Source organism: Vidua chalybeata, chromosome 1 (genome assembly GCF_026979565.1).
Source record: "Vidua chalybeata isolate OUT-0048 chromosome 1, bVidCha1 merged haplotype, whole genome shotgun sequence".
In the NCBI taxonomy this organism is placed as follows: Eukaryota; Metazoa; Chordata; class Aves; order Passeriformes; family Viduidae; genus Vidua; species Vidua chalybeata.
The window spans coordinates 128,785,562-128,803,383 of record NC_071530.1 but is presented as its reverse complement, the minus strand read 5'-3'; the positions used below and the strand labels follow the sequence as shown (position 1 = coordinate 128,803,383).

Sequence of the window (17,822 nt, the reverse complement as noted above, 5' to 3'; positions counted from 1 at the left end):
AACATGCTGCGAGGGTTGTGTTCTAGCCTGGTGCCTCAAAAAAGAGGTGTGCTGTTTTATTTCTCTAACCATATATTTATTTGTAATTTGTTTTGCCTTTTGTAAGATTTCTTTTTGCTTTTGTAAGCACTCACCTGCTCTATTTTCTCACTGGCTTCAGCAGCTAGATTCCTTTTTATATTGCCTCTGGAAGTACATAATTTTCTTCAGGTGTTTTAATGTACTTGGACAGCATTAAGGGATGAGAGGAATCAGAGTTGAAAATGACACACATGCCATGCACCCTCAGTCCCCAGGAATTCCTTGACAAGCAGGATGAAGTCTTATGTCCCTGCTCAAAACTGCAGAGCTACTACCTACATCTTCATCTCCCAGCACTGTTTGCAACTAAAGTGCAGGACCTGAGAATGATCCTCTGTGGGATTGAGTCCCCTTTATGGCAGAATATGCACACTTAAAGGTGATGAATCTGCAATTACAACAATGAAAAGGAGTTGCAGGAGCCCTGCCCAACCCCACCATTTGCACAGGAGCGTAAACAAGGGCAGTGCAGGGAAGAAAACCAAGCAAAATCATCACTTAAAGTATGAAACTTCCAGCCTGGCTGATAAAAAGAAGACCCAGACACCTGCAAAAGAAGTTTGACCTTGCAAGATTAAAGTGAAATCTTTCTATGAGTGGAGCTGTTAAGGCCATACACCAGAGCAAGGGCCTTTCCCTCCTCTCAAATGCCAGGTTATAGGGCTCAGGAACATTTCTGATTAATTGATTTCCTTTCTCTTGGGCATCAGTCTTCCCCCCAATGTCTCTTTTATTTATTTGCATTTTTTTATTACCATGCACAACTTTTAATAGTGATAAGGCAGATTATTAATTGTGATACAGCAGTGTGGTTCACTATAATGTGGTTTTTTGGAAGGACAGAGTCTCCTAAAACCTCCATACTTTTCTTTGGTATCTGTGTAGTGTAGCTATGTTGATTAGCATGGATGTTTCTCAGCAACAAAATAAGTGAGATTTTTTTGTGCAAACTTGGTGTGCATTTTTGCATGTGTGAGAAAGTAAAACAAGGAGAGAGTAAGGGAGGATTAGTTTCATTCATTAACCCTGAAATTTCCATTAAATTTGCAAAGTCAGAGGCCAGCTGTGTTACTGTTAATCAACATAAAAAATATTTACTCTGTGGCAGCAATTTTCTCAAACACACTTCACTGTGGCAAAGTCCCTATGAGTCATTTTGACACATCATAATTCATTTGCTGAAAGACCATTTTGTATATAAGAACGGCCATATACACACTGCAAATTTCCGGTTTTATGGGACACTCATCTTCAAGAGCATATAAAGAACCTCATCCATCTCTTTGCTAGCACAAGGCTGTTCCTTTTACAGTAATCAATACTGTCCTGTACATTTCTGCAGAATTCAAGATATGATGCTTTTTCTATTTATTATGAAACTGGAGATGAGAACATTTATAGATTTTTATTCCGTTTCATCTACCCTACTCTCAAAAATGTCCACAAAGAGGTTTTTTGTGTCTGTATTTTGCCTACTTCACTCTCTGCACCCAACAAATTTGCTTTTAGAATTCCTTATCATAGCTCAGGACTTCCATCTGCAAGAATGTCTTGTTTTTCTACAAACAGGTGGTCAGCTTCTCTAATTTAGCCAAACTAAACATCCAAAGCTGTTATTCTTGGAAAATAATATGGAATGCAAAGAGTTTACTTTTTGAACAAGAAATGGCTGGCAAGGAAATTAAAAAATCAAATTAGTTTTACCTTGCCAACCCTCCAAAACCAATATAGATTTGGTACTGCTCATCCTTCCCTTGATTCTGCACAGGACAATGGTAGAATCCTATTGATACTGTTTATTATGAAATGACCTTACAGAACTTTCAAACTAGCTCATAATTATCTCTTAACAAATCATTTATCTCTTAACATGATCATTTGTCATTAGCATCTATGTATATTTTCCTTCCACTGTCTCATTTTATATATTTTTATTTTACTTCACTTTAGAGCATCTCACTGTAGGTAGAAACTATCTGGGAACCATAGTATTACTTATTTGTTTTAGATCCAAGACCTTGGAAAGCATGATTTTAAAGTAATTTTTCTAAAATCCTTTTGAAATATCTTCTTTACTGTTCAAATACTGTTATTAAAAGGTTGGTAACTGAAAGGTAAAATATGAGAAAGTATGGGGGAAGAAGCAATGGAAAAATGAACTCTTCAAATACACAGTGTATATGTATGTATATAGTCGAAATATGAACAAGTACTTTCTATAGGACAGGGAACAAGAATAGTAAAAATAGTTTTTAAGAACAAGAAAGGTTTTGAAGGTTGTGTGTACTGTCTGAACAGTCAAGAGTTTTTATTTGCAATTTTCCAGATGATATTGCCTTTCTATCTAGCAGCATTGGCATTATTCCGTGAATGTTTCACTGCTGGAAGGGAGCAGTTCAGAACTTCTCTGTTCATTTGGCTTCTCAAACATAAGGTAATACAACATGCACAACTGCTCAGCATATTTACCCCATTTGTATATTGTATTCCAGCTTGCTAGTTAACACATGGGATGTCACACAATCACAGAACAAGCTGAGTTGGAAGGGACCCACAAGGATCATCAAGTCCAAGTCCTGGCCCTGCCCAGGACAACACAAAAGTCATACCATGTGTCTGAGAGCATTGTCCAAATGCTTCTTGAGCTCAGTCATGCTGGTGCTGTGATCACTTCCCTGTGGAGCCTGTTCTAAGGGTGCCCAACCACCCTCTGGGTGAAGAACCTTTCCATAATATCCTACCTAAACCTCCCCTGGCACAACTTCAGGCCATTTCCTCAAGTCCTGTCACTTGTGACAATTACATACCATTTCATAACATAGTAGAAAAGTTACACTTGTTAAAGAAATTGATGTAGAATATTAAGGTTCAACCTGTTAGTATTTCTGTATCTGTTGTAAGGTTGTACAGCTCTGTAAGCAATTAAAACTTTTTAAAATATTTAAGACTGTTTGATTGTTGGAACTGTAACTTAGGTAGCCTTCATTTCTTTGGGAAAGGTACTTTTCACTAATGGGACTGTGTGTATTTCCTAGAGATGGGAGTTACATTGCTCTGGAAAGAAACCTTAAGACTATCAAGTCCATGGTCCTTGTGCTGCAAATGGACCATATAGGCAAATATTTTTATTTTTATTTGCCTTTTTGAGAAAGCCATGCAGCAACATACCAGAGAGATATCCTTTCTGCTGTTTTAAACCTGATAATGCCCTCATACAATATTTGCCTCTTTTTTATGTTGTTGTTTTTCTTCAGGATCATATTGATAGCTCACATTCATCTATGGTTGATTGACATTGCAAAGTCCATTTCTTCTGTCATCTCCTGCCAGTGACTTTACATGTAATCGGAAGCAGATGAGCTGCTGTGGATTCAGACCTGTGCAAACACATTGGTAATTGCTATGTGCATGCCTCCTTCCATCCAGCATCAGAGCTCACTGGTCTTACATCACAAATTAGCTTTTTGTCTGCAACCGAGAGGAGCCCTAAATGAGATACCATGAAATATCATCTTGCCCTCATATCAAAAATGGAGATGAGCCTTTCTTGAAGAGGTGGACAAGGTGTGCTAAACTTACTCCTGAGAAGTGCTGTACCATAAGTGACAATGTTTACCAGTGGAAACTAGCCACCCAGCACTGGCAGTGTCCCAAACTGCTCCTATTCCAGCCAGCCACACGCCTTAGCTGTCACTGACGGATTCACGGTGTGTGTGCAGTGGATGACTAGTGGTGGCTTTGTGTTGCCAGGGCACGATGCCACAGAGCTGCATTTCCCCTCCGCATGGCCTCCATTTGCCTTTTTCCGCATGATTATCACCCATCTGTTGCCCTCTGCCATGTGTGGGAGGGCAGCAGATGGGCCAGAAAACTGGAACACAGGAAAGCAAGTTCTTCGGAGAGGCAAGGAGAGAAAGCATAAGGTCAGAAAAGAAATCCGTAGACTAGCTCCAGGAAAAGGAGCACTCCATAGAAGGCACTTACCATCGATGGAAACCCCAGAAAGAGAAATGAGGTAAAAAGGACCCCAGTCAGAAGGAAATAATGAGGATTTAATGCTTTTGCTTCTGACCTACAGAACCATCAGTTTCATTAATTTTGTTGACTTACCTGTAAGGACCATAGTATTTATTTACCTACATAATACACTATTGCAAACCCATGGTTATTATTCATGTGAACAATACAGCTATTTCCAGGTTCCAGCAGTGGCACTTTAGCTTAAAGGCTACATGATGTGAGCAAGAAACCAAGATGATCTCTACAGAGCCATCACAATGCCCTCAGCATTTGCAGCCTCTCTAATAGATTGGTAAGAAAAATAACAGTCAAAATATGTATTTCCTAACTAATGTTTTCTTTACCTGCAGGAAAAATAACATTTCATAAAGGCATGTCACCAATGTAACAGAGATCCTACAGGTAGTAAACCAAGTCATATTTCTTCAGCACTAATTCTACTAGGTTCTCATCAACAGATGCTTGTTGATATTCCCATTGGTCATAAACTTACTCATTAGGCTTTCTCTTTTCGTTTATTGATTTTTAACTAACAATACCAAAAAGTACTTTGAAGCAATTGATATTTTTAGCGGGGGCAGAATCTGTATCTCTTTTATTTGCAGTTGTCAGTGTCATTCCATTTTATTCCAGTGAGAAATTAAAGTTTGTGCTCTCAAATCCACCGATGTTAGATGCTGATTAAATTAATATTTCAATGTCCCTCCAGCATCAGGTAGAAATAATGTATGCAACTCCCATATCCGTTCAGAAAGAAGTATCAGGAAGTTTTTCTCAGAATATGCAAACACTATGCTTGTCTTTACCTCCACCTCTTCCACTTGGCCAGCCACAATGCAGATGGAAGTGTAAAAAATTGTGCCTTAAACAGTATTTCTGAGTTTTCTCCTTAATTATAATGATTTCCCAAATACCATAATATTCAATAGTCTGTGAAGCTGAGCATCACTGAATTGTGGAGAGCAAAGTATTCAGCAAGTGCTCAGCACATATACAGCATTTCAGAGATTCAAGTCCTCACTCAAAAGAAAGTAAATGCAAGGGGAATTATGAATTACACTGGTGGGAACTTAAGATACAGGTGGCAGGAATCTAATGAGGAGAAATAAAGTAGTGTTCACTGAACATGAACATGAAAAGAAGACACAATTTTAATATGTTTGGAAGCCTCCAATTAAAATTAGTGATATTTTTCTTGAATGGCTCTATGTGTATGAGTATGATATTTGTAATTAGCATTGATTAATGCTTAACACTTATTTGTGATTAAGGGCTGAGGATCTGGAGCCTTCAGCATCACACAGGATCATGCATCTTCAGGTGCAAATGAACTGCATGCTACCTGCAAATAATATCAGATGCTAAACTGAAAGTATGCTGTGATTTATTCCTAAAAAAGGCTCATCAACAAGCTTTTTTCTATCATCATGAGCAATAACCAGTGGTACCACACTAAGCTGTAACAGAACTCTGGGTGATTTGGGGAGAGGAGAACAAATGGATGTCCTAGTAATGTCTCAGGAGGGTAAAGTAATGAATGGCTCATATCTCATACTCTGAATGTGGCAGAACAGAAACTTGAATTTAGGTCTTCCTTGTTTGCTGCTAACCAGTCCTCTGCCTCCTCTCAGGTAGGAGCCAAAAAGAACTTTTTCAGTGAGGTGTCACTACCAAACATGTTGGAATTGGACTCATAGCCTCCAGGCGTAAGAGGTGAAGAAAGACATGATGCAAATGTTGGCAGTCAGCTGGGCAGGGGCCCCATTTCTGGTTTGGGGTCACTACAGTTTCTTGACATAAGCCATTTTTATGTTATTGAAAAATTTATTTTTCCACTGCAAAAAAAAAAAAAAAAGGAAAAAAATGAAACTCTGAAGGCTGTGAGAAAGTGGAACTGCTGTCCCCTCCGCAGCTCCTTGAGTGATTTCTGGTTCACAGCAAAAAGTTGACCATCCTTTGGGCCATCTTGCTATGCAAGACTCTGCAGTAACAAGTGACCTGTTTATAATCAGCACTAAGATACGGAAGAGAAATCTCTGGCTCATTCCCATGCTCTGTAGTTAACAATAATCTATTCAGAGGTTTGAATTTCCGTGCAAATAACCTCCTCATCTGCAATAGTCAAAGGAGTGGAAAATACAGGAGAGTCTTTGGAGAGTTAACACCCAGACCCTGTGAACATGAAGATGATTATTTTCCTCTACAAGGCTTTTTCACATGTGATAAGCTTGGCATGTTGCCTTGGTTAAGTGTCAAGCCCTGAATGTTTTTGGTTTTGCCCTGGTGGTCCTGAGGAGTTACTGGAATACTTGTTGGACCTGTTTTATATCACTGTGTGCACTGATAGTGACATTGAGAAGAAACAGGTAGAGGAGTGGAAGGGGGATCTGGATTTTCTCTTGTTCAATTCTGATAGCAGTCTCCCTGTCTGCCTGTCTGCCCAGGCAGCCCTACAGCTTCCTCCAGTCTTTCTTTGGCTCTTTGACTGCGCTTTTTACATTATTACATTGTAATCTCTTCTTGGGGTGGGTTTTTTTTGTGTTTTTTTTTGGGGGGGGGGGTTGGTTTTTTGTTGTTGTTGTTGTTTGTTTGTTTTTTGTTTTTGGGTTTTTTTTTTTTTTTTTTGTTTAGTTTTTTGCTTTTTCTTTTTTTTTCCCTCTCTTGTTCCCAAGGGATAGTTGTCAAAACTCCTTATCTGTTGATGAATGAAAGGAATTTTTGTCTCCACTGCCTGGAACTGGTTAATGCAATTCTGGACAATACCATTGGGTCATTGAGTCAAGTGAACAGCAAAAGTTTAAATACATAGAAAGATTTTGTTTGGTGCCAGTTTGTATCATCATTTGAAGATATTTTCTGCTATGCAAGAAAGTGAAAAACACAAGACTGAAGGCAGTTGCAAAGAGTTTCTAGAGCTGACGAATAAACATTACCAAATTCTGCAACTTAAATGTTGGCAGTGGAAATCAAAAGAGGGATGCTTTAACATTTGCACTAAAAGGGATTTTCATTCTGTTGTTGGAACACTTTTTCTCATTACTGTTCATTAGAGTCTGATGCCAATCATGTTGTTGTGTGTCTGGTGTGAGAAATGGTACTTCTGGCCAAAACCTGCTTATCTGAGTAAAGACAATAGACATTGTCTATGAATACAAGACCAAACAATAACAGCTATGCTCTCTGGCAGTGACCCAAATCCAATTCTATAAGGTCCTGTGAGCTTAACATCCATTGAAATGACACCTTGCAGAAGTGAAATTTAAAGTAATATGAAAATGCTTAAAAACTCTGAAACCTAAAGCCCAAGTTCATTTCTATTTTCAGCATTTTTTTAAGTTACAGTGCTAAGAACAATCTTGAACCTGCCTTTGTTGAAGCCAAATGTGCTCTTGCTTTCAGGCAGCATGACATGAGGCCAAGCTCTACCTGTTTTTTCCAGACACAGTACTATTGTGTCCCAGTCTTGGACTGACAGCTCTGTTTGGGACAGAAAAATCTTTGTTTGAAAAACTAGATAAAATACATGTGTCTGTGACTACTGAACTCGCCATAGTTCATTGAAATCATTATCAAAAATGATTACTCATAGATTCTTGTGTTGATAACACTTCCATATGACCATATGTAGTCATAGAGAAAATTCATGTATTTGTGCAGAAATGTGCGTTACCCCGAGTAGAAGCTTCATCCCAGTATTTGCACAAACAAAGCTCTGCCTGGATAAACATGAACAACAGACAATCAGCAAGCAAGTATTCCTTTGAATGGAAAGTCTTGGCTTGGAGCTTGAGCCAGACTCCTGGAAACCAACAGGAGTCATCCCATGGATTGCAACGAGGTTTGTATCATGCCCTTTATTCATAGCAGTGTTTGCAAATCATCTTTTGCAGTATTCACCCAGCTGAAATCATACTGCAAGCATATTCATATGGTATATTCACATAAATATGTGCTGTGATTCATAAACAAATTACATTTGCATCTGTCGACTATGGCTGAGGAGCAACAATAAAGAAAATAACAACAGAGAGGAAAGGGAGAAAAAAGTGATAATTGTGCGACAGTGAAAGGAAGAAACTGAACTACATTTCTATATCATCCCAGGTATCAAGTAGCGAGGGCTTAAAAGGTTTCTTAGAACTTTCATGGGAGTTCCATGCAGAAAAAAGCTATTTAATCCCTGTAGACTGAAAATGCCATTGTTTATTTCGGACCATTTCAGGAAAATGTTTATACAGTAACTCTTGCACTTCCAATACTCTCTTGAATTTTCAAGAATGTCCTTTTTATACATCTGAATTTAAGTTTCAAAAGCCAGTATGAATGACAGAAGGGTTCAACACCAAATGTAAGGCTCTCTGGGGACAGCTGTTACATTGCAGTAAAAAATCGCATATTAGGAAAAATAAAAGGCTTTCTTTGGTAGGTGTATGTAAGTCTATGCTCATACTCTAAAAAAGCCAGTTTTAACTTGAAAACAATAGCCAGTTTTAACTTGAAAACAGTAATTTTTACTTCTATTTCTTTAGGAGAAGGCCAGCATTTGTTTTTATTAATCCTTTTTGTGACACTTTCTTCTAAGCTGAGAAAATGACCTCTCAGCTGATTCTACTGCCTCTGGTTTATGAAAAAGTGTCAGTACATATGATTAAAGAAACATCTACTTAATCATCCTCCTAGGTATGCCAGGACCTGTAGGGAACCAAGCAAGGTCCTTGTCACCCCTTCACCCAGACATGTGTCCATGCAATCCACTGAGCTGGCTTATGTGCAATGTTATAATGCTGTTTTTTTTCCAAGTCTTGAGCCAGGCTTTGAAATGCATTACATATTTTCCCTTGTTCTTGTTCTGAATCCCATCCCCTCAGTACAGACTATCTATAAAAGAAGGAATCAGTGTTCTCAAAGCAGACTAATTGTGTTGGATACCCAATTAAAGACAAATTAAATGGACCTGGTTTCATTTCAGAAGGTGTGGAAATACACCATGGTAAGACATCTTGGTTTAGTTTTCCAAAACCAATCTTATCTTCGGAAAATTTTATTCCAGATTTTTATAAGCCCTTGGCTGTAAGGACCGAAGAAACCTTCACCATAAGACGGATTCTCATGACACAGTGAGACACAGTGAGAGTCGGTGTGAAACCTCATGTTGCCTGTCTTTGGTTTAAGAAATAAATGAGTTAATCATGAAAGCACATATCTGGGGAGTTTCAAATTATAGAATCATGCAAGCTTTGTACAGCTGGGCACTCATAATCAGTTATAGCACAAAAAGCAGAAAGGTCCTTATTACTTTCCATATAATTTTTTATTTCTCTCCAAATATCAATGTTATATTGACTGTTAATCTGAAAAACCTCATTTAATGTCAGCTTGCTCACAGTTATGAAAATTCAGGTAATGTATTCCTGCTACTAATTGTATTTGAGAAAGTGTTATTAATTTCATATATCAAGTTCGTAGTGGCCATCTGTTCCCTCCGAACTGCTGCGTCTCCCTCCATCTGCCCTGTTTTTCTTCTGCTAATCGGGTGGCAAGGGCTCAGATGATTGGGAAGTTTCACTCTGACTTTTGATTTGTCACTCATCATCAAGCCAGCTGTGCATTTTTAAACAGACTCTTGCAATGGGTGGTGCTGAATTTAAATCTTACTGTCTGATTTTTTTTTTAAATAAAACTTTTTTTATTAAAAAAAAATCAAAAAGGAGACAGATTGTATTTTCTACTGTGTAAAATGTGCTTTGCTGCCACTAATTTGGCTGCATCTGCACTCTCATGAATAAAGATGACGGTACATGTCCAGGATATTATTAGGGACTGTGGAGAGTGGGGAAGAATTTCAAGTGCGGAAAGACACCACAAGTTTCTAGTGCTCAGAGTAGTGAGCAAGCATGTGTCAAGGTTCTGGCTTCAGCTGGCATTGACTGAAGTTAGGGCAGACCTTTGCACATACAAATAGTAGAAAATATTCATGCTTTAAGTAGGGAAAATTATTAAAGAATGGTAGAATGGTCTTTAAATGCTTTTCCCTCCTTTATTCCCTATGAATCCAGACACAATGAATAAGGGTTACTGGTGATCACCGAAAAACTTCTAGGATCTATGTTTTGTATTGCTGTGAAATTCACATTTTCCCTGATTTACGGATGAGGGAATTACCAGACAGTCACAGGCTTTGAAGTACTTGTGAACCCCAAATTCTCAGAATACTCCAAGCACTCTGTCCCCAAGGATGGTCTATAGCAGGTGCTGGGAACAGGGAGACCTGCAGAAGATCAGAACAGTCAGACAAGATGAACTCCACACTCAAGAAAGTAATTTTATAATTTCTGGTAGTAAGAAGTCGGTCGACATTCTCAAACATAGCTTTCATCTCCTTTCCAAAATCCACATTGTTTTTAGCTATAACGATTCTAGATATTTCTGTTATTCATGCACATGCTCAATTCCTTTCGACTGTTGTTGAAACAATTCAAACCTCAAGTGAAAGATTAAATATTTATGCCTAGCACAGAGGGGATATTGCAAGAAATGATTGGCTGAAATTAAAGCAGACAAACTTCAAGCTGTACAAGAGGAGGAAATTCCCAGACAATGAGATGTATTAAAGTATGGAATAAAATTGTAAGGGATATTATGAAAGCCTCGCCACTTGGCCCATTTGAAACAAAGGCTGACAAAACAGCCTAAAACATGCGGCAGTGGAAATGAGGTGAACAGGATGGTTTATCAGGCTCCTTCTACATCAAATTTCTATTGTCCTGCAATCTGATTTATGAAACCCAGACAGCACAAGGCCATTTGCAAGTGGGATTTTATCATAGTACCTGAAGCATATGATACTGTTTTACAACTCAGAGGTGAAGTTTGATGGCTTCTCTTTGCAGGGGTTCATGAGAACATTTCCTCTGCTTTGTATTTATGAGAGGTCTGGAAAAAAGATCACATGTGGAATCCTGTTTGCGTTAGGCAAAGACAAAAATGAGAGACTTGCCAAATCTATCACATAGTCTTTGCTCTGTATTCTCCGCACAGATATATGCATACCTTGGATCTTTAGGCCAGTTCTGTATGGGAATAGGAATATTTTCTGTACTGAAAAGTACTTCTGTTAAAGCAACTTCTGAATAAAAGTACATGCAAATTTTATGTGCATCTATTGCAATATTAAAAACATCTCTGTTTTGTTTGATTTTCTCATTTCAGCAGTCCCAGCATTCTGATAAAAATATATATTTTAAATTGCCATGTTTCACTTGGGTCTTATCTGCTGCCAAGGAATACCACAAATATTACCTGTTCCTGTTTTGAAAATGTAAGTGCAGGCTAACCTGTTCTGAAGTTTTGAGAACCTAATCAAACATCTCGTGTATCTTGCTAGCACAATCCAATAGGTAAAATGTTCCACCTGGTTGCGATGGGTGGGAGCAGAAGGGGGTAGGACCAAGAGGAGAGTTGTCACAATGTACCTTGTCTGACAGTATTACCAGGATTTTTACAATCCTGTGTACATCCTTTCATCTCATTTTATTCAGAGCAAACACAATTTTTGTACATCATTATAATGCATTGTACTCACAGGTCACAGCATTTGTATGCGCAGGGGACCAGTTAAGCTTGTGGTTGATCATTTCCAGGTAGACTTGATACACTTGTGGGTGTAACCGTGGTAATTGAGTGTCACTTTTTTGGAACTTTTCCAAAGACTTGTACCCAAATACTAGATTGGCAGTGTGGAATGAATCTCTAATTAGTTTAAAAATAAACTGAGTTACAGTCCAAGTTTTGCAAGGTAGAAAAAATTCCTTTTGGATTTCAATTCTTGACAAAAAGGGCCCTGGAAACTAAAACTGAAACTTGACTCTCTTATATCACTGAGCATTGTTATGTTACCAGTGTTTTTTCTATGAAAAGTCATTATTTAGAAAGAAAAATCAGAAGTCAAAGCACAATAAAACTATCCAGTTTTAGTAAGGATCATAATGTACCTCTTTTAATTACCTTGTATTTGTCTGTTCCACTGTACAGCATTTTAGTGCATCCCATGAAGAGAAGCATTTCACTGTTGATACAAAATCATGGGGAAAAGTCACATCATGTTATTGTTTCCTGGCTTCTCTGCAATATGAGGTCTAACTTGCACTTATTCTTTAATTTTTCAGGTAGCAAATGTGTCATTTGTAAGGTCTTACAGGTGTTTGCTTTTGCTGAAGTGAACTTCATAATTGCCATTATTAATAGTAGTGACAAAATATTTACCTGGCATCATTACTTTGACTACAGTCCACATGTGTAATCTCATTCTTCTGTTTATCAGGTAAACAACCCTGAGACAATTAGTGCCATAACAAGTAAAAAGCTGGAGTAAGATCAATATCTCCTGTAACAGCTCCCAGCTCATTACACTTCAGCACAGCTATACCTTGTATGAAAGGAGTCCATCTGTCTTTCCAAAAATCCAGTTAGAAGTTGGAAATGCAATGATTACACAACATATTAATACAACTACTGACATGCAAAAGTAGAAGCAGCAGATTAAAAACATTGGGTAAGAACGCTTGTAATAAAATTCGCCCTTGTAGAGCACACTGACTCATATCCTGTGTAAAATTTCAAAACAGGGAAGATGCACAGCAAAATGACCCACATATAAACCTGTGATGGAAAAGGTTGTTTTGCTTTTCATACTTGACTTGGAATCCAGAAAGGAAGAGATTGCAGTCCTCATCAAGGCATGTCTCAAGGTGATTTGAATGTAGATGGTGCTCAGGAAAAGAAGGTTAAATAAAACCAATGTATTTACTTTATTTCTGGGTCAAATACCAACCACAGAACTGGTGTAATTGTCCTAAATATTCTAAGTGGCACAATGGTCTAGACAAGATGAGGCCACTACATCAATGGTCTGCTCTGAGGAGTCCCCCTGCAACAGAAGAGGCATGCCAATGTGCAGTGATGTTCTGCTGTCTTGGGGGCACAGACAAACACCCTGTGCAGCAGGATTCAGAGCTTTTCACCAGGAGAAAAAGAAAACTTCCCTGAATTAACTAGACACTTCTAGTCCATCTGTGACTTTTCATTGTTTCTATCTGTGATTTGTCACTGTTGAATCCCTGAAGAAGGTAATCAAATGGGGATGGAGACCAGATAAAAGCAAGCTATGCCCTAAGTCTTTCATAGTCACAAGGATAAGAGTCAGAATCTTAAAAGAATGTGTCTAAATTCATTGACGTCAATGAATATTAAATGTCTAAGCACCTTTAAATTTACAGTTTCAAAGGACTAGCCTAGAGGTCATTTGTTTGTAAAGAATGTGTTTACTACAGGAATAAGCTGATACATCCTCTAAGAGGTCTTGATTAATCTAATTCCATGCTTTCCAAAGGAGCTCAGCACTACTTTCCTTTCCAGTATCTATGGTGAGGACAACTGACAAATCTGGCACCATCAATAATGTGGCATACAATCTATAAAATTCCTGTGTAGAAGATATCCATGCTCATAATGGCTCTTTTGCTGCTTTCTTACCAACATACAGCCCGTAGATTTTCATAGATTGCTATAAAAAGCCACTGTAGGACCCTGAGCCTGAGAGACAACCCAATTAAGACAAGAGACCTGTGTATTTAATGACTGATCAGAGCCAGTTAGTGTCCAGAACATTCAGATTTCCCTTCTTGAAGTCCACCTGTGGGAAAGAGAATGTGCAATGTCTACAGAGACAAGACAGAAGTGTACAAAGCTTTATGTAAACTTCTTTACCCCTATTTTAAAAGAAAATAATTCCTGACGAAGAGTTCTTAATTTTCCAGACTGGAACAGTGAAGTACAATATATGCTAGGTTAAATTACAGACCAAAGTAATTGTACAGTTTTTGTAATGTCAAAAATTGGAAAAGAAGTTGGGCTCTGGCCATGTACATACCAGCACAGTAATAATTTCTTTTCCAAGTCTAGTCCTATGTCTTTTCAAATCAATTGTTCAGCTGCTAGATCAGATAATTGATGACTAACAATAAAACATGTTTCCCTCTTCTGATTTCTTTCCTATCCTTGTGACCAATGGAAAAAAATAGTTATGCTATGTTTTGGGAATTTATGCGTACATTTGTCAATAAGAGCAGACTTAAGTAAAAAGTCATGTCCCCAAGCTAAAATACCACTATCCCCTCTCTGCATGGGTAATGGAACAGATTCACCTTCACCGTAACATTGGACTGAATTACATGTTATAGTCCTTGACATGCTTTGACATGACTAATGTGACCCAGCTGGTCTCTGCAGTAGAAAAATGTGAACATAGAATGTGTGTTTTATGAGACACACATATAAGTTGACAACAAAAAAATACCCGTGGTTTTGTTTGTGTGATTCAACCAAAAATAAAAATAAGAAGAGAGAAATCCATGAGCTTATAAGGCTGTGCAAATACACAAGCTGTCATATTTCAGTATTTACAATATTGAAAGGTAGTAGGTAACGGCATGTTTGTAGACAGTGGGTTTCCAAGTGTGCGTGTGTAAACTGTTCCCTCTGTCGTTTAGAGGATGACCATATAGCCAGCTTTTTTTTTACTGCAGTCTTTGAGCAGGAGCCATATGATACTATGTTTTATTTAAAATTGGGCTTGTACCACTGAGGCAGGAAAGTTGTATCTTTAGAACAATTTCATATTGCACAGTGCCACCATATGTTGCCTACTTTAGTGTTTTTAAAGAGATTGCTTACTGCCTAAAGGTAGCATGTCTCAAATTTACAAATCACATATTGCTTGAGGGCACAAGTGAAACCATTGATTTAAGAGAATGCAATATGCTTAGTTTCAAGGTGTTAATTCAACTCTATCATCTTCCAGCTTTCCTTACATTGAAATATATATTAGTATGGGGCCAGGGAAATTAAAAATTGGGACTACAGGTTCTATAATTGTGTTTCAGTCTTTAAAGGAAAGAAGAAACTGGCTGATTAGGTAGACAGACACATTTAGCATAAGTGTTCTTGGAACCTCTTGAAATGAACATCCTGAATTATGAAGCTGGCCTTTTACATTTCTCATCATTAGTGTAAATTGAAAAGTAGCCACCAGTATCTTGCAACTAATTTAGCAGATGGACTTGTTCTAACATTTTCTCTGAATTACCTTGTGCATATTTTAAAGGAGAAACTTGTCATTTATTTATATATCTTAATATTTAACTTCCTTAAAAAATTTGGATTGCTCACAGTAATTTAATATATTTCTATTCAGTGTTTGCCTTCAGATAGCTGCTGCAAATTTGAAGATAGAAAAGTCCTAATCCCTCCAGAGGTAAAATCATTACCCTATTCTCTACTGCTTTATCAATTCTAAATTAAAACATTTCAAGTGATGAAATGTCTAATATTTTCCTTGAATATATACCATAACAAAATAATTCTCTCTGGCTTCATAGCTGAAGGGTGATGAGCAGCTCTTACAATATTGTCATTATTATTTTATTTTGCTATATTTCTATTAATGTACCTGATGTGAACTGTGCAAAAAAAAAAAAAAATTATAGTCCTGTTATAGTGCAGTGACATATAACAAAAATGAGTCTGTCTCTGAGAGCTCACTCTGTAGCCCTAGGGCATAAATACACAGGTGGACAAAAAAGCAAACAAACAGTAAGAGTCCTGATGGAACACAGACAGTATTTGCACTTAAGGGTTCAGACACAGGGGATCTTGCTTTCTCACTACTTGTAAGGAGGGAGTCTGGGTGAAAACCAGTCTTGCTCTCAGTTTCCAGCATCACCTGTGCAGATCTGGACCAGCAATCCTGTCTGGCACAGTGTGAGCTGGTGCATTATCAGCATGGAATGTTGGAGAGTTTGAGCTATTATAGAATGAAATCCCAGAATACTGTGGAAAAACACTCAGAAAATGCTCAGATATGTTTCATAAAGAAGTCAACATCTGATGCTGTTGCTACTGTGGCCTGATGGAAATTAGGGTGCTCTGCAAGAAGGGCTCAGGACAAGGGTTAGTGTTGACAGGTTGTCTTTTCATCCCTTTTATTGCCTCAGTGTTAAATGGAATGCTGGTAAATACATCAAAAATGAACACTGAAATGGAGCCTGAATAGATCATGCAATTATATGCCCTGGTTTCTGCAGTATTTCATTGTGGCTAAGAGATTGGAATGTGAAGTTTCAGAAATCATCTTTATTTTTTGCATAAATCCTGCCTATGTTTCATGTATTTCTTGCTTTCTTATAAATTTGATAATAAAGGCATTTTTAAGCACTTTGGTGACAGGTTCCAGATAGAGTGTATTTTTTGGAAAGTGCTGACACTGGCTGCTGGGACTCACACCAGCAAGTCAGGTAATTCTTTACAGGAGCCGGCTGTGGTGTGTGCTGAACAGAGTCTCCAGTTTCCAAAGCAAGCATTCAGCCTATGCAGCTTACAAGTCATCCCATTAGTAAGGACCAGCACTGGCGGCGTCTTTACAATGCTTACACATCACTAAATAGTCTTCAAAAATACCACTGTGGCTTAATTTACTTAATATTAGTATACATGTTAACTTAATACCTTTCTTTCTTTTTTTAAAAAAGGGCAGTTTACAGGACGCTTTCTTGTCAGGTAATAGCTCTCTGGATTAATTTAGAGTCCTTTCTTGTCAGCACAGGCGGCAGCCCCCCGCCATGGCCAGGGATTAGGTGCCCCCCAAGGCTGAGCCGAGCTGGTTGGCGCCTTTATGCAGGCGACCTTTGTGTGGCCCATGCTGTGACTGCCGGTCTGAAGCCTGTGAGGAGGAGATTAGGCTGTCCCCAGCCGGCCAGCCGGCGCTGGGTGTGGCTCGTTCCCATTTTGGCGAGCAGATGGTGGCAGCCCAACAGGTGCACCCTGATGGCAGCAGCGGGCCCGGCGCATCTGCTCGCCGGGCGAGAGGGAGGCTGCGCCCCAGCCCCGCACCAGCTGCACTGTACAGGGCAGGGCACAGGCAAGGTGCTGAGAGATGGAGGCTGGTGACCTTCAACTATTAACCTTTTTACATTACACTCTGGAAAGGGATGGTATGGTAAGAATGCTTTGATCTGAATATTATGGGATGAAAAATTACCGTAGACTAGGAGGTGATTGATTACTGGGTGTAGGAAGCAGTGGGCAGTTTGATTTTAGACTCTCCAGCAAGTGGCAGGGTCTCTCAGCCACTAAAACACACCGTCCCTGCCTTTGCAGCAGTTGTTTCTCAGGGCATCAATGAATGGAGACTGCACTGGCTCCACATTATTTTAGTTTTCTATTCAGAAATAGAAGTCGAACAATCAGACTAGGATTTTTGAAGTTCTTTACGCTCAATCCTGCTCCCCTCCCCACCAAAAAAAACCCCAGTCTCTTTTATGCTAAGAACATGGTCCCTGCACTTGGGGCAACATCACATATTAATCTGTTTACTTACAAGCAGCAAAAGAGGGAGTGGACTCAAATGAAAATAGTACTCCATTTCTAAGAAATGTTTGTCTTAGCTTCTAAAGTTTATGCTCTGTACTACCTTCTCACTTTATACATGTCTGTATTCAATCCTTTCCTTCCCAACTTGACTCTTCTGCCTCACACTTTCTTTAGTCCAGCCCTAGACCACCTCACCTATCACCCTTGCATAAACAAGCAGCTCTCCAGCTGATCTTCTTGGCTCAGATTTAGACTTTTTAGCCATTCTCCCTTCCTGTTTCCCCTTTTGTTCTGCT

At 38.7% G+C, this 17,822-nt stretch overlaps 1 long non-coding RNA gene across 2 annotated transcripts; it reads left to right on the top strand.

The window, feature by feature from the left end:
- The first annotated feature begins 2,413 nt into the window (after positions 1-2,413).
- Positions 2,414-9,254, top strand: LOC128794905 (uncharacterized). 2 transcript variants are annotated; one of them, XR_008433305.1, is made up of 6 exons: positions 2,414-2,515; positions 3,336-3,645; positions 3,832-4,096; positions 4,452-4,503; positions 7,759-7,939; positions 9,152-9,254. It is a non-coding gene; the product is annotated as an uncharacterized LOC128794905 (long non-coding RNA). The 2 variants fall into 2 exon arrangements; XR_008433306.1 differs by lacking the exon at positions 2,414-2,515 and having other exon boundaries at positions 3,457-3,645; positions 4,271-4,503.
- The last annotated feature ends 8,568 nt before the right edge of the window (positions 9,255-17,822 follow it).